Source organism: Thamnophis sirtalis, unplaced genomic scaffold, assembly GCF_051295495.1.
Source record: "Thamnophis sirtalis isolate CommonGarterSnake01/CBP01778 unplaced genomic scaffold, rThaSir2_p1.2 scaffold_4, whole genome shotgun sequence".
NCBI classification, from domain to species: Eukaryota; Metazoa; Chordata; class Lepidosauria; order Squamata; family Natricidae; genus Thamnophis; species Thamnophis sirtalis.
In genome coordinates this window covers 127,312,637-127,325,717 of record NW_028261384.1, presented here as the reverse complement: position 1 = coordinate 127,325,717, position 13,081 = coordinate 127,312,637, and the positions used below count along the sequence as shown (strand labels likewise).

At 37.4% G+C, this 13,081-nt stretch overlaps 1 pseudogene; it reads right to left on the bottom strand.

Moving 5' to 3' along the window:
• Positions 1-4,858: 4,858 nt before the first annotated feature.
• On the bottom strand, positions 4,859-12,783 carry LOC148046460 (vomeronasal type-2 receptor 116-like; annotated as a pseudogene).
• Positions 12,784-13,081: the final 298 nt, after the last annotated feature.

The following is a 13,081-nucleotide window of genomic DNA, read 5'->3' as shown; positions in this document are numbered from 1 at the left end:
TTTTCATTTGTTCCCCTACTAGAATTACCTTATCAGCAGCGAAATATCATTATAATAAATTCTTAACCTTATACATTGTATCACCAGACCTTATATTAGTACTTCCTTATATCATTGTTGAATTATTTCACAGCATAATTATATCATCATTTACTTTTTCCAATTAAAGCATAAGTATATCATTTTTCATTTCCAAAATTTTGTTCTTTTTCCCTTAGCCATTGATAAAACAGGTCCCATATCTTATAAAATTGTTCATCCTCTTGCTCTCTAATTTCAAATGTCAATTTACTCATTTCGGCACAGTCCATTATTTTTCGAATGATTTCTTCCTCTTTTGGTATTGTTTCATTTTTCCAGTTTTTTGCAAATACAATTCTGGCTGCTGTTACAACATTTACAATCAAATATTTTAAGTCTTTGTTGTAGGTTTCTGGTAAAATTCCCAATAAAAAGACCTCTGGTTTAAAGTCTATTTGTTTATGTATCATTTTCTCCAACCACATGTGGATTTTAGTCCAGTATCTTTTGGCTTCAGTGCAAGTCCACCACATGTGGTAGTATGAGCCAGGTATCTGGTGACATTTCCAACACTTTTCTGATTTATTCTTAAACATTCTTGCGATTCTGGTCGGGGGTAGATGCCACCTATAAAACATCTTATACAAGTTTTCTCTATATGCAGTAGACATTGTCATTTTGTAATTTTGAGACCACAATTTCTGCCAATTCTCTAAATCAATCCCATACTTAAAATTTTTCCCCCAAGCAATCATAGTTTCTTTAACTTGTTCTTCATGCAATTTAAACTCCAATAAATATCCATATAATTTTTTTATTACTTTTTCATCGGTACCTGTTAGAATTTTATCTAGCTCAGTCATTTTATTATATAGACCTTTAGTTTTTCTATCTTCATTATATCTAGATTGTATCTGTACATATGAATACCAGTTCATTTCCATCCCTTCTTGCTTCAACTCTTGACTAGATTTGAGCTCACCCTCTGCATTCAATAATTCTATATATCTAACTGTTTGTTCCTTTTTATGTATTATCGGATACGAGAATGCTTCAATTATTGATGTCCAGACTGGAATTTTTAAATAATGTAATTTTTTAATCTTTTCCCAATTTAACAACAGTGCCTCCCTTATATAATGTCTTCTAAAGTAACCATGTGGTTTAGTTCCCTTATACCATAAGAAGGCATGCCATCCCAACAGCAAATCATGACCTTCTACGTTCAATAATCTAGAGTTTTTTAATGATATCCACTCCTTAATCCACATCAGGTTTGCTGCCTGATAGTATAGCTCCCAATCAGGTAACCCAAAACCTCCTCTTGATCTAACATCTTGTAGTAATTTAAGCTTTATTCTAGCTTTTTTCCCTTGCCAAATAAATTTCAAAACTATTTTATTTAAGTCTAGAAAAAAATCCTTACCCAGTCTAATTGGGATTGTCTGAAACAGATATAAAATTCTAGGTAGAATGTTCATTTTAATTGTAGAAATTCTTCCCATCATTGATAAATGCAAGTTTCCCCATTTCTCCAAATCGATTGCTATTTGTCGTTTTAATCTGGTATAATTATCCTCTTTAAGAGTGCTACATCTAGGCGATAAATGTATCCCCAAATATTTAATTTTACTTGTGTTTTGAATCTGCAACATTTCTGACAACTGAACCTTTTGTGTAGCTGGGATATTCTTTGTCATGATCTTTGTTTTATCTTTGTTTATTTTCAAGCCTGCTACTTCTCCATATTCCTCTATTCTTTCTAACAATTTGGGTGCAGTTTCTAATGGGTCTTCAAGAATGAAAACTAAGTCGTCTGCGAACGCTTGCAGTTTATACTCTTCTCTCTTAATTTTCATTCCTCTTATTTCTTCTTCTTCTCTAATCTTTCTGTTTAAGACCTCTAGTGTTAAGACAAAAAGTAGCGGAGATAGTGGGCAGCCTTGTCTTGTACCTCTCTTTATTTCAATCGGTTCTGTTAGTTCTCCATTTACCATTATCTTTGCTGCTTGTTTCTGGTATATCGTTCGTATACTTTGAGTGAATTTCTTGCCAAAGTTCATCTGCTCCAGTTGCAAAAACATAAACTGCCAATTCACATTATCAAAGGCCTTCTGCGCATCAAGGAACATCAGTGCCAATTGTTTTTCTGGATGGGCCTCATAGTATTCCAAGGTATTCAAAATTATTCTCATATTGTCTTTGATTTGTCTTTTAGGTAAAAAGCCATTTTGATCTGAATGGATGAAGCCATTTAAGTATTTTTTAAGTCTCTCAGCTAGTATAGATGCAAATAGCTTGTAGTCTGAGTTTAATAAAGAGATTGGTCTATAATTCTTGATTTGTGTTAAATCAGTCTCTTCCTTGGGTAGTAATGTGATATACGCTTCTGACCATGACTTCGGTATTTGGTTCTCAGTCATCACTTCATTCATGACTTGTAGGAGTGGGAGGGTCAATATTTCTTCAAATGTTCTGTAGAATTCCACGGGTAGACCATCTGGTCCTGGGGCTCTCCCACGACCTGCTCATATTCTGCTCTCTCTCTGGGTCTTCGCAGTTACAGTCGGCATTGTTTAGCCGATCCGGAAGCCACTGGATTAGGAAGGCTTTCCTTAGGTTCCCAGAGATTTTGCGGGCACCTCTGGGACCATGGAGTTCCTTCCACGTCACTGTCTCTTCGGGACAGCTTAGATTCAAAAGAATCCTCCAAAAAAGACTCCGGTATAGATGGTCATTCAGGAAGTGCCTGAAAGTCCATCTTCTCACTGCTAAGCCCCGCCTTCTTCAGCCCCTTGTTAGCACTTCTAAAGATAATATGAATAACAAAGAAGATAAAGGACACCCTTGCCTTGCACCTTTCTGAATTTTAAACTTTTTGGCCACTTCTCTGTTCACTATTACTTTAGCTTTTTGGTTGGAGTATATCGCCCAAAACATGGGCGATAAACTTTGGTTTAGAGCCAAGGTGGCGCAGTGGTTAAATGCAGCACTGCAGGCTACTGCTAGATCAGCAGGTCAGCGGTTCAAATCTCACCGGCTCAGGGTTGACTCAGCCTTCCATCCTTCCGAGGTGGGTAAAATGAGGACCCAGATTGTTGGGGGCAATATGCTGACTCTTTGTAAACCGCTTAGAGAGGCCTGAAAGGCCTATGAAGCGGTATATAAGTCTACTGCTATTGGTTATAATATATATTTGCACAGATGGCAAGAACTATGGAAAAGGAACAGGAAAATAACATAGTCAATACTGTATTAGGAAAACCTATAAAAGTTGTTTTAAAGATGGCACCTTCTACCCGCAAGAATCGCCAAAATGTTTAGAAATTAATCACCAAACTTCTAGAAATGTGACCAAGAACCAGGCACATACTAAATATGTTGTAGTCATGCCAAAAAGCCAAAATATGTGGCAGAATATCCAAAAATGGTTGATAGAGATAACCGAAGAGGAAATAAATTTCACACTGGAACTATTTCTGCTGGGAATCATAAACAAGAAATACAACAAAGGAGTTATCTTTTTAACTATAACACATTATGATGGCAGCAAGAATGGTCTTTGACCAAAATTGGAAAATTAGGGAAACTCCACATGAAGATGAAATAATTAGGAAAATCTTGATCTGCTCTGAAATGGATAAATTGATGTGGAAATTGAAGAATAAAGATGAATCACAATATTATAGGATCTGGGATTATGTATGAAATAATAACTGTGGTAATATACAAGATAAATATAAACTAACACAGCTGGAAATAGGTTACTTTTTTCTTTTTTGTAAATACGGTATGGATCAAATGTTAAAAAAACAGGGTGGCTAGAATGTACAACTGAATATCTTAGCATGCCTGGAATAGATTCTGCCAGGATGGTGACACTGTGTCCAACATTTTAATTCATGTTTAATAAAAAAAACTTTTTAATTAAATAAGAAGTAAAGATATAATGATTTATTATTACAGATCAAGTCCAGGAATTAAAGTACATTTGAAATGAATGCACCATTTCTGGAAAATAAAACATCAAAGATTCTTCTCCTGTACCCTGTCAGTCAAAATTCCATGACCAATGTGGTCCACAACAAGTCTCTTCTGCCAGCATGCGTAAACAGTTAAACTCATTGGGGTCATCAACTAGCACTAAGAATCACTGTGTGCCTCTCATTCAAGTGCTGCAAAACTATAGACTCAAACAGACTTATGACCATTGAACCTCCAGTTCTACACAGTTATTCCAGTGTTCCAAAACTCTTATGTACTCAAATAGATTTATGACAATGAAACATGCTATTCTACACAGTAAACATACTCAATTGAATCTCTTAAAAGGAGACCATTAGGCAAACTGAATACTAGCATGTATTGGACTGCTGATGGAATGTATTTGAATTTACTAAAATTATTTTTTGTGCCAGAGATTTCTCTTGTCTTTTCTATTGAGAAAAAGGCATATGGCCAGGTTTTGAATTTACCCCATGTTTTGTAGCCCATTATAAGTGGACTTCATCAGGAAATTCCCTCCGTCCAATTTCTTCAGAAAAAAATTCATAGAATTTTTTCCACAATTAAAAAAATTCTTACATGTATTTGACTGCACCTCTTTTTACACATTCTACTGTATATGACTTAAGAGGACCAGTAATGACAAATTTACAAGTCACATTTAATCAATAAATTTAGTAAAGGCTCACTATAACATACTAAAATCTATTAAAAAACCAATAATATCAATAAATATGTCAATACATAAATTTGTGATGTAATTTATGTTTTATAGAGTTATTTGTTCTCCAACATGCATATATAAAATATATCAGACAAACATAAAGATTTCTTAAAACTTTCTCTTCATGAGCTGGTGTTTATTGTTCAGTTCAGGTCTCATCACAATGATAAAACACTTGGGAAGAAAGATGCAAACCAATAAGCCAGCACTGGAGGAGATCATGGAGAAGATCTCCACAGCCAACGTATATTTTCCCCTTGTGCTTAGATAGGTTGGAATAAAACACAACCAAACACTGCAGAAGACCAACATGCTGAAGGTGATGAATTTGGCTTCATTGAAACTGTCAGGTAAATTCCGAGCTAGAAAAGCAGCAGAGAAGCTAAGGAGAGCAAGAAAACCCATAAAGCCCAAAACACAGTAGAACATGACAGAGTCTTCATTGCACTCAAGGATGACTTCTTCAGACATTGTCTCTGCATCAATATCTGGATATGGTGGGGATTTTATCAGCCATGCAGCACAAATACATATTTGAACAAGGGAACAGGATAATAGAATGAAACTGACCATCTTTCCCCCCACCCATTTCCTCAGACTGGAACCAGGTTTGGTAGCCATGAATGCTAGAACCACAAGAAAGGTTTTGGCCAATACACATGAAACTGCCACAGAAAAGATGAGGCCAAAAGCTGGTTGTCGAAAGAGACAGACAATTGTATTGGGCCTCCCAACAAATAGAAAGACACAAAGGAAAGAGAGGAGAAGAGAAACTAGGAGTACATAAGTGAGATTCCGGTTGTTGGCTTTGACGATGGGAGTATCTTTGTGTTTCATGAAGATTGTGATTACCAAAGTTGTCATTAAAGAAAAGAAAAAGAAAGACCAGTCAGACTGATCCCCAAATGTTCTTCATAGGATAAAAAGATGATCCCCTTTGGAATGCACATATTTTTCCCAGGATTTGGATATTGACCTTCTGGACATGGAGAACAGTCATCTATGTCTGAAATAAGAATGCAGGTGAATTAATGGGAATTATAGTGCTGTGCCATCATGTCTTAGTCCTATTATATTTAGACATTTCCTACCCTTCTCATTTGATATTTTCCCTTCTGGACACGGATGGCAATCATAGCAACAAAACAACTTCCCTTCTTTCTTGGCCTTGCTGTGTCCTGTCTCACATGGATCATTACACAAAGATAAAGGTAACTCCTATCAATGAATGAAGAAGAATATTTTAAGATACAGAGAGAAAAGGAAGTGCTTGGAGAATTACTGTGGAATCAACAGATTAAAAATGAAATAGCAGCATGACATAATTTTAGATGTAATTGTTCTCAAATTATAATTAATTAAATCGTTATAACCTTCATTAACCATCATATTTCTCTTCAAAAAGAATTCCTGCGCTAGTTAGTTAAAATTGGTTTTCTCAACTTCTGAATTTTGATGCCAGCAAACTGATGAGATCTGATGTGCTGGCTTGCAGCTTTTACTTCAAAACCATGAAAACCATTGCCCAAGTTTAACAGGGAGCAGCAAAGTATATTTCCTAATATTCAATAGCAATTGCTAGAAACGTTTTAAAAAGTCTTACTGATAACTTTCCTTTTCCAGGAAATTTGTACTTAGGTGAGTCAGAGATGATACTGTGATACTTTAATCAATAAAGATATTTAAATAAAGACAGATAAATCTAGATTAAAAAAACTAACCTGATTAAAACCTACTGGCCATGTGATGGAATCTACAGAAATATTGAAGAACTTGTCTGCTGGAGCTGTGGGATCTACCATTCCAACTTTGACCCTAGCAAAGGATTGGTTTGGGAATGTGATCCAGTTGATAACATCAAATCCACCAATGAACTCTCCATTTTTATCAAAGGAGATCTGTTCACCCACACTGTTGTTGAATCTGACACTTCTCAAAAAAGAATGAACCTGAAACGCAGAGGCAATCAGAGAGGAACAAATCGAAGGAGGGAGAAATAATTCATGTATTCAAAACATGCATATGTTAATTAAATAATTTTTCTTTAAACAAAGACAATATAAAAACTTTTTTTGTAGGCAGGTATCAAACAAATAACATGTGCTGTGGATGAAACTTTTTTGTATCTTGCAACTGCGGAAGAATTCAGAGCTGGCTTCACATTACTTCAACCAACATCTTTAATAAAAGAACACTTTGCTTTAACAAAATGGAGTAGAGGGTCTTTCTTTCCTAAGGGATCAGATAGGGGCAGTTCTAGCACCTGGATGCCAGCCAAGATACAACAGTTATAAAAAGATGTGGAATAATTGATTTCTTCTAAATAGGATAAGAACAACAAAGCTATATATTTTCACCTTGCTTATTTAAATTACATGGAAAGAACATCTTGTGAAATGCCAAGCTGGATGAATCACAAGCCAGGAGTAGCATTGCTTGGAGAAATATCAACAACCTCAGATATGCAGATGATGTCACTCTAATGACAGAAAGGGAAAAGGAACTAAAAAGTCTCTTGATGAGTTAAAAGAATGCAAAATATTTTTTAAATGCCATATTAAAAAAACTAAGAATATGGTATCTGGTCCCATCATTCTATAGCAAATAATAGTGAGAGAAGAAAATTCAGTAACATATTTTATTTTCATGGGCTCCAAGATCACTGCAGATGATGTTTGCAGCCATGAAATTAAAAAGATTCTTGCTCCTTCGGAGCAAAGCTATGACAAACCTCTATGGCATATTAAAAAGCAGAGATAGTTCCTTGTCAACAAAGGTCTGAATAGCTATGTACTATAAAGTAAAACTGTGAGAGTTGGAGCATAAGAAAGGCTGTGCACTGAAGTATTGATGCTTTCAATTTGTGGTACTGGAGAAGACTCTTGAGAGTCCCTTGGAGTACAAGGAGATCAAATTGGTCAATTCAGCAAAGCAGAGTGCCCACATCAGCACATCATACCTGAAAACCCTGGAAATCACTAGGCAACCAAAGGACAAAAAACAAAGTGAAAAAAGGATAAAGATAACACTTGTGGACAGGGGGAAAGGGATAAACTTTTAAGGCAGGGAGTAGAGGGTAAAGAGCAAACTCTTGTAAATTCTTAATTTTTAAAAATATCTCTGAACTTCATTTTTTAACGAAAAAGTCCTTTTTATTTTCCCCTCCCACCCAGTTTCAATGAGATGGTTGCAGAGGTGGAATTCAGTTTGTTCTTTCCAGTTCAGGTGAACCGGTAGCTGTGGCATTGGGAGGTTGTGGCCACCCAGCCCAACAAAATGCGAGACCACTGCAAATGCGCAGAAGGTGGTGCGCATGCACTGACATGGCACATTTGCTCACATTTGCAAACTGGTTGAGAAGGTAAGTGAATCCCACCACAGGATGGTTGGATAATGTCATCAGCACAATGAACATTAATTCTGGAAGACAGTGGAAGACAGCAGTATGGTGAGACCCCTACTGAAGAGACCGTCCTTGGATCCAGCCGTTTTAAATAACTACCATCCAGTCTCCAACCTCCCCTTTGTTGGGAAGGTTGTTGAGAAAGTGGTGGCCTCTCAGCTCTGGTGGTCCTTGGAAGAAGCCGATTATCTAGACGCCTTCCAATCTGGTTTCAGGCCTGGCTACAGCATGGAAACTGCTTTGGTCGCACTGACCGATGATCTCTGGAGAGCCAGAGACGGGGGCCAGGCCTTCGTTCTGGTGCTCCTGGACCTCTCAGCAGCCTTTGATACCATCGACCATGGTATCCTTCTGCGACGGTTGCGAGAGGTGGGGGTGGGAGGCACCGTTTTTGGTGGTTCTCCTCCTACCTCTCGGACAGGTCACAGTCGGTGTTGGTTGGAGGACAGAGGTCGACTCCTAGGCCCCTTAACTATGGGGTGCCGCAGGGGTCAGTCCTGTCCCCCCTCCTGTTTAACATGTACATGAAGCCCCTGGGAGAGATCATCCGATGGCACGGGATAAAATACCACCAGTATGCGGACGATACTCAATTGTATCTGTCCGCCCCGTGCCAGCTCAGTGAAGCAGTTGACGTGATGTGTCAGTGCCTGGAGGATGTGCGGGTCTGGATGGGGGTTAACAAGCTGGCTCACAATCCTGACAAGACCGAGTGGCTTGTGTTTTTTTCCTCTACTTGTCACCCATAAAGCTCTACATGGTATTGGACCTGGGTACTTAAGAGACCGCCTCCTGCCAGTTACCTCCCATAGAACCATTAGATCCCACAGATTAGGCCTCCTCCGAATTCCATCTGCCGGCCAATGCCGGCTGTCGACCACCCGGAGGAGGGCCTTCTCTGTGGCTGCTCTGGCCCTTTGGAATGAGCTCCCCGTGGAGATTCGGACCCTCACCACCCTTCAGGCCTTCCAGAGAGCCGTTAAGACCTGGCTGTCCCAGCAAGCCTGGGGGTGAGTTCCCCCCCCTACTCGAATTTGCTGTGCTTGCTGTGTTTTTTAAATTGTTGTATTACTGTCCTGTTTGTCTTATTTTCTATATTTGTTTTCCCCTTTCCCTGGTTTTTGTTCAGCCGCCCTGAGTTCCTTCGGGGAATAGGGTGGCTGACAAATTGAATAAATACCAATACCAATACCAATATCTGGGCTGTTATGGGTAATGAGATTGCAAGACTCAAACAGGACTTAGCGACTGAATACAGGAGTTCATTATTTAATAACTGCTTGTTCAGGAACCCTCTGAAATTGCAACAGTGCAGAAAAAGCAATTCTTATGACCTCCTTATTGCGCTCGCATGATCCCCAATCTTGTAAGTCAGTTATTGGTCAAATGATGTCACAACTTCTAACTGCAATAGAAATTCAGGTCCCAATGACCATCATTAAGTTAGGACTCTCCATAAAATGTACAATATAATGGAAGATAGATACTTTTAGACAGAAAAATCTAAAAATAATTTAGAAAATATTTCTTTAGGAAACTATATTCTACCTAGGAAACAAAGTCTCAGAAGAAGAGGTAGAGCCAGAGTCAACATCTGCAGGCTTCTGGAATTTGAAATCCTGCATTAATTTCATGGTTTACATGTCCGTCATTTGAAATCTATTATTATTTCATACCAAAGGAGTACATATAGCTCACAAAAACTAGTCTCAAAATCACATTCCATCTTGGTCCTCTTTTATTAAGCACCCTGACATATTAAAATCACCTTTCTTCCCTTCCCATCTTCTCTCAGAGCCATGTTCTTAGAAGCATGTAAGGCTGCTCTCATTCATCTCCCTCCACTTGCTGTAAAACTATGCATGTGTTGTTGAGAATAAATGGGTGTAGAAATAGTCTATGAAGAGGTCAGAATCCCATGCCTCGTAGAAAAAGAACATAAGCTTAAAACAAAGGTTAGAAGGCAGTACTTCAGGCTACTTCTGCTGACTGCTGGCTGACTGCAGTTTGACAGTTCGATTTTCAAAGGCTCAAAGGTAACTTAGGCTTCCATTCAATGAAGCTTGGTAAATGAGAACGTGGATTGTAGAATTCAATATGCAACATGCTGACTCTGTAAACTGCTTAGAGATGACACTATGAAGTAGTATATATGTTTAAGTGCTAAGTAAATTTCATTGAGAGAAACATATTCTAAGGAATTTTGTAGAATGCCATTTACAATTTTAATATCAGCATATGAATGTTATCATTAGTTAATCTATTACTACATCTCATTTTGGATTTTCAGACATCAATATCCTTGGAGAATGATCTTTGCTAGAGTTTATGGACACCTGTTACAACTCCAACTCCACCTGTACCACTCTGCTAAGAGACTTACCTGCCACCACACTTGATTGTGAAAAAGTTTCCTTCTTTCTTTCATCAATGTTGTTTCTCTAGATTTGTACAGAGAGAGTGATTGCAAAGCATGTGCCACAGCATAGACCGCATTGTAAATATTGTAACTCTGACCACTCATTAGTGTTTCAAACACAGAGGTGGGAAGAGTCTCAAGCCTCTCCTGTCCAGTACATTTCTTCTCAGAGGTCTCAGTTTTTGAGTTTGAAAAGAAGCAATCGAATGCCTGTTCCCAAAAATCTTTTCGAAAATAATCACGCTGGTTGTTCTTTGTGTTCAAGTTTTGAATAAATTCTTGGAAATCTTGGACCTCCCTTGTGTGAACTGCAAAAGATAAAGCACCATGTAGAAAATTGATATCCCAAGATTTATGAACGGCAATTGATGTGTAATCTGTCTGAGCTGTTATAAGCCAGATCTTATTCTTCTTTGGTACATCCTCCACTTCTGAAAACTGAAGGAAAGTTCTCAGAACTGATAAGGACTGAGTTTCACCATATAAGATTATCACATTGGCTGTGCTGTTCATGAGAACATGGTATATATGTAATCCTTCATCCATGGTATCAGTAAAATCACTGTAAAAAGCTTCCTTTGGTAACTCTGCTATGAATTCAATGCAGATGCCATGCTCCGAAAATGTGGGGATCATCTCCTGGAGGAATTTCTCTCCTTTCTCATCTTTTACTATAAGAATTCCAATCCAGATCCATCTAAAATACAACAATAACTGCAGGAGGCTCTTGCGTTGGTGGGATTCATTCGGAAACATTTGTTGGAAAAAAACTGCTTGAGTCTCTTTATCCATTACTGGAGCAGAGCCATATATCAACTACAGAAATGTAAACGTATGCAATTACAAAAGTATATTTGAGCCTATGAAAATATGTGCATTGATTTAAGTGTTTGGTTACTTTTATATATTGAAACATTATGCAACACTTTGTGTTGATTAAGAAATAACAATGAAGATGCCTCTCTTGAAGTATCAGTAAATACATTATTGTGGAACCTATTGTGAATATTTCAAATTTCAGCCTTAGTTTGGTGTCTGGAATTTGCTATGTCAAATAGCTTCACCATCTATTCCGACTTATGATTACTCATCCTATTATGCCAACTTTATCATTCATGCAAAAATAATATCTACTTATCTGAAAGGTCTCTCCTTTTTACAAAATGAAGCATTTATATGTTTAGGGAGTTATGACAGAATGATAGTGTATATCTACATCAAATCTTACCTGGGGAACTTTATAGATGCACAATACAGTTGCCATGTGAAGAGAGATGTCAGGTGCCCCAATGACTGCAGCCAAAGTATTTGTGATCCCACACTTGTAGTTAGGGATGAAATTTCCCTGAGTGAAAGGTAGAACCATTGAGGCAAAGTAAGTCCAGCTTGGACTAAAATTGCTGTTAAAAATGTGGAAGCCCAGCGTGATGTTGGTTAGAATATGGGGATTTTCATTAATCTGTTTTATAGTAAATGCTAAGGCCAGGATATGCTGGTAATTCTGAAAAACTATGCTGTAAAACAATTTTAAAAAATACATTACAAAAGCTCTGTTTCACATTATGTGCCTTGCAATCCTTCAGTACAGCATATTTTATGGAATGTGTTTAATAATTCTTATTTCTATGTTCTAGTATTATATGCAGAAGGAAATTGCTACATTTTGGTACCAGAAATATCAATGAGAAAACTTATCAGATAAAATATATGCTTCCCCTTTCTTAACTGCAGTAACAACTTCATAGCCATACATACCCCTTTATGAATCAATATTTGGGTGTGATTTGTTATAAGTGGAGATTTGATCCCTATTTCAACTATTTTGACTTTACCTGGAAACTGAAGTGAAATATAACTTTACATAAAATAAACCTAGGGATCCTATTTTAGATATTCCTCTCTGGAGTTTTTGCAGTTGAAGGAAAATATTTCAAGCATCATGTGATTTACAAGGAAGGTTCAGAGCTTGACAATAAATCAATGATATACTTACACAAGTCCATCATGAAAACTCTGAGAAGGATATTGAAGGAAATTAATGGGATCAGAAGATTCAAAGAAGGCAGAAATAATGCCAGCAATATTAATGTCTCCAAGCTGATGATAGTTGTGCCGAATAGGAAGAGGCTCCTGAAAGTCACATTGAAGGCTAGGATTCTTGCACACCACTTCAGGCAATACTATTAACAGCAACTCCACAAATACTAACATCTTCCATGAATGCCTTCTTTCTGTGTACAAATGCTTATTTCTGCATCTTTGAAGTAGATCAGACTGATATGCCTTCTGGAGATGTTTTTCTAGAGAGAGCAACATACTATCAAAACAACTCACAGAGTTGTCGGGCTACCAGCTATGGGTTGGAATAGGATGGGGACAATAAATACCATTATGCAGTGTTAGTTGCTCTTATTTTCATGGACTCCCATAGGATTTGGAAGAGAAAACTGACTAATTTAATAATGTTTGTATAACAGTCACATATGTGAACAACTTCAAAACATGTTAG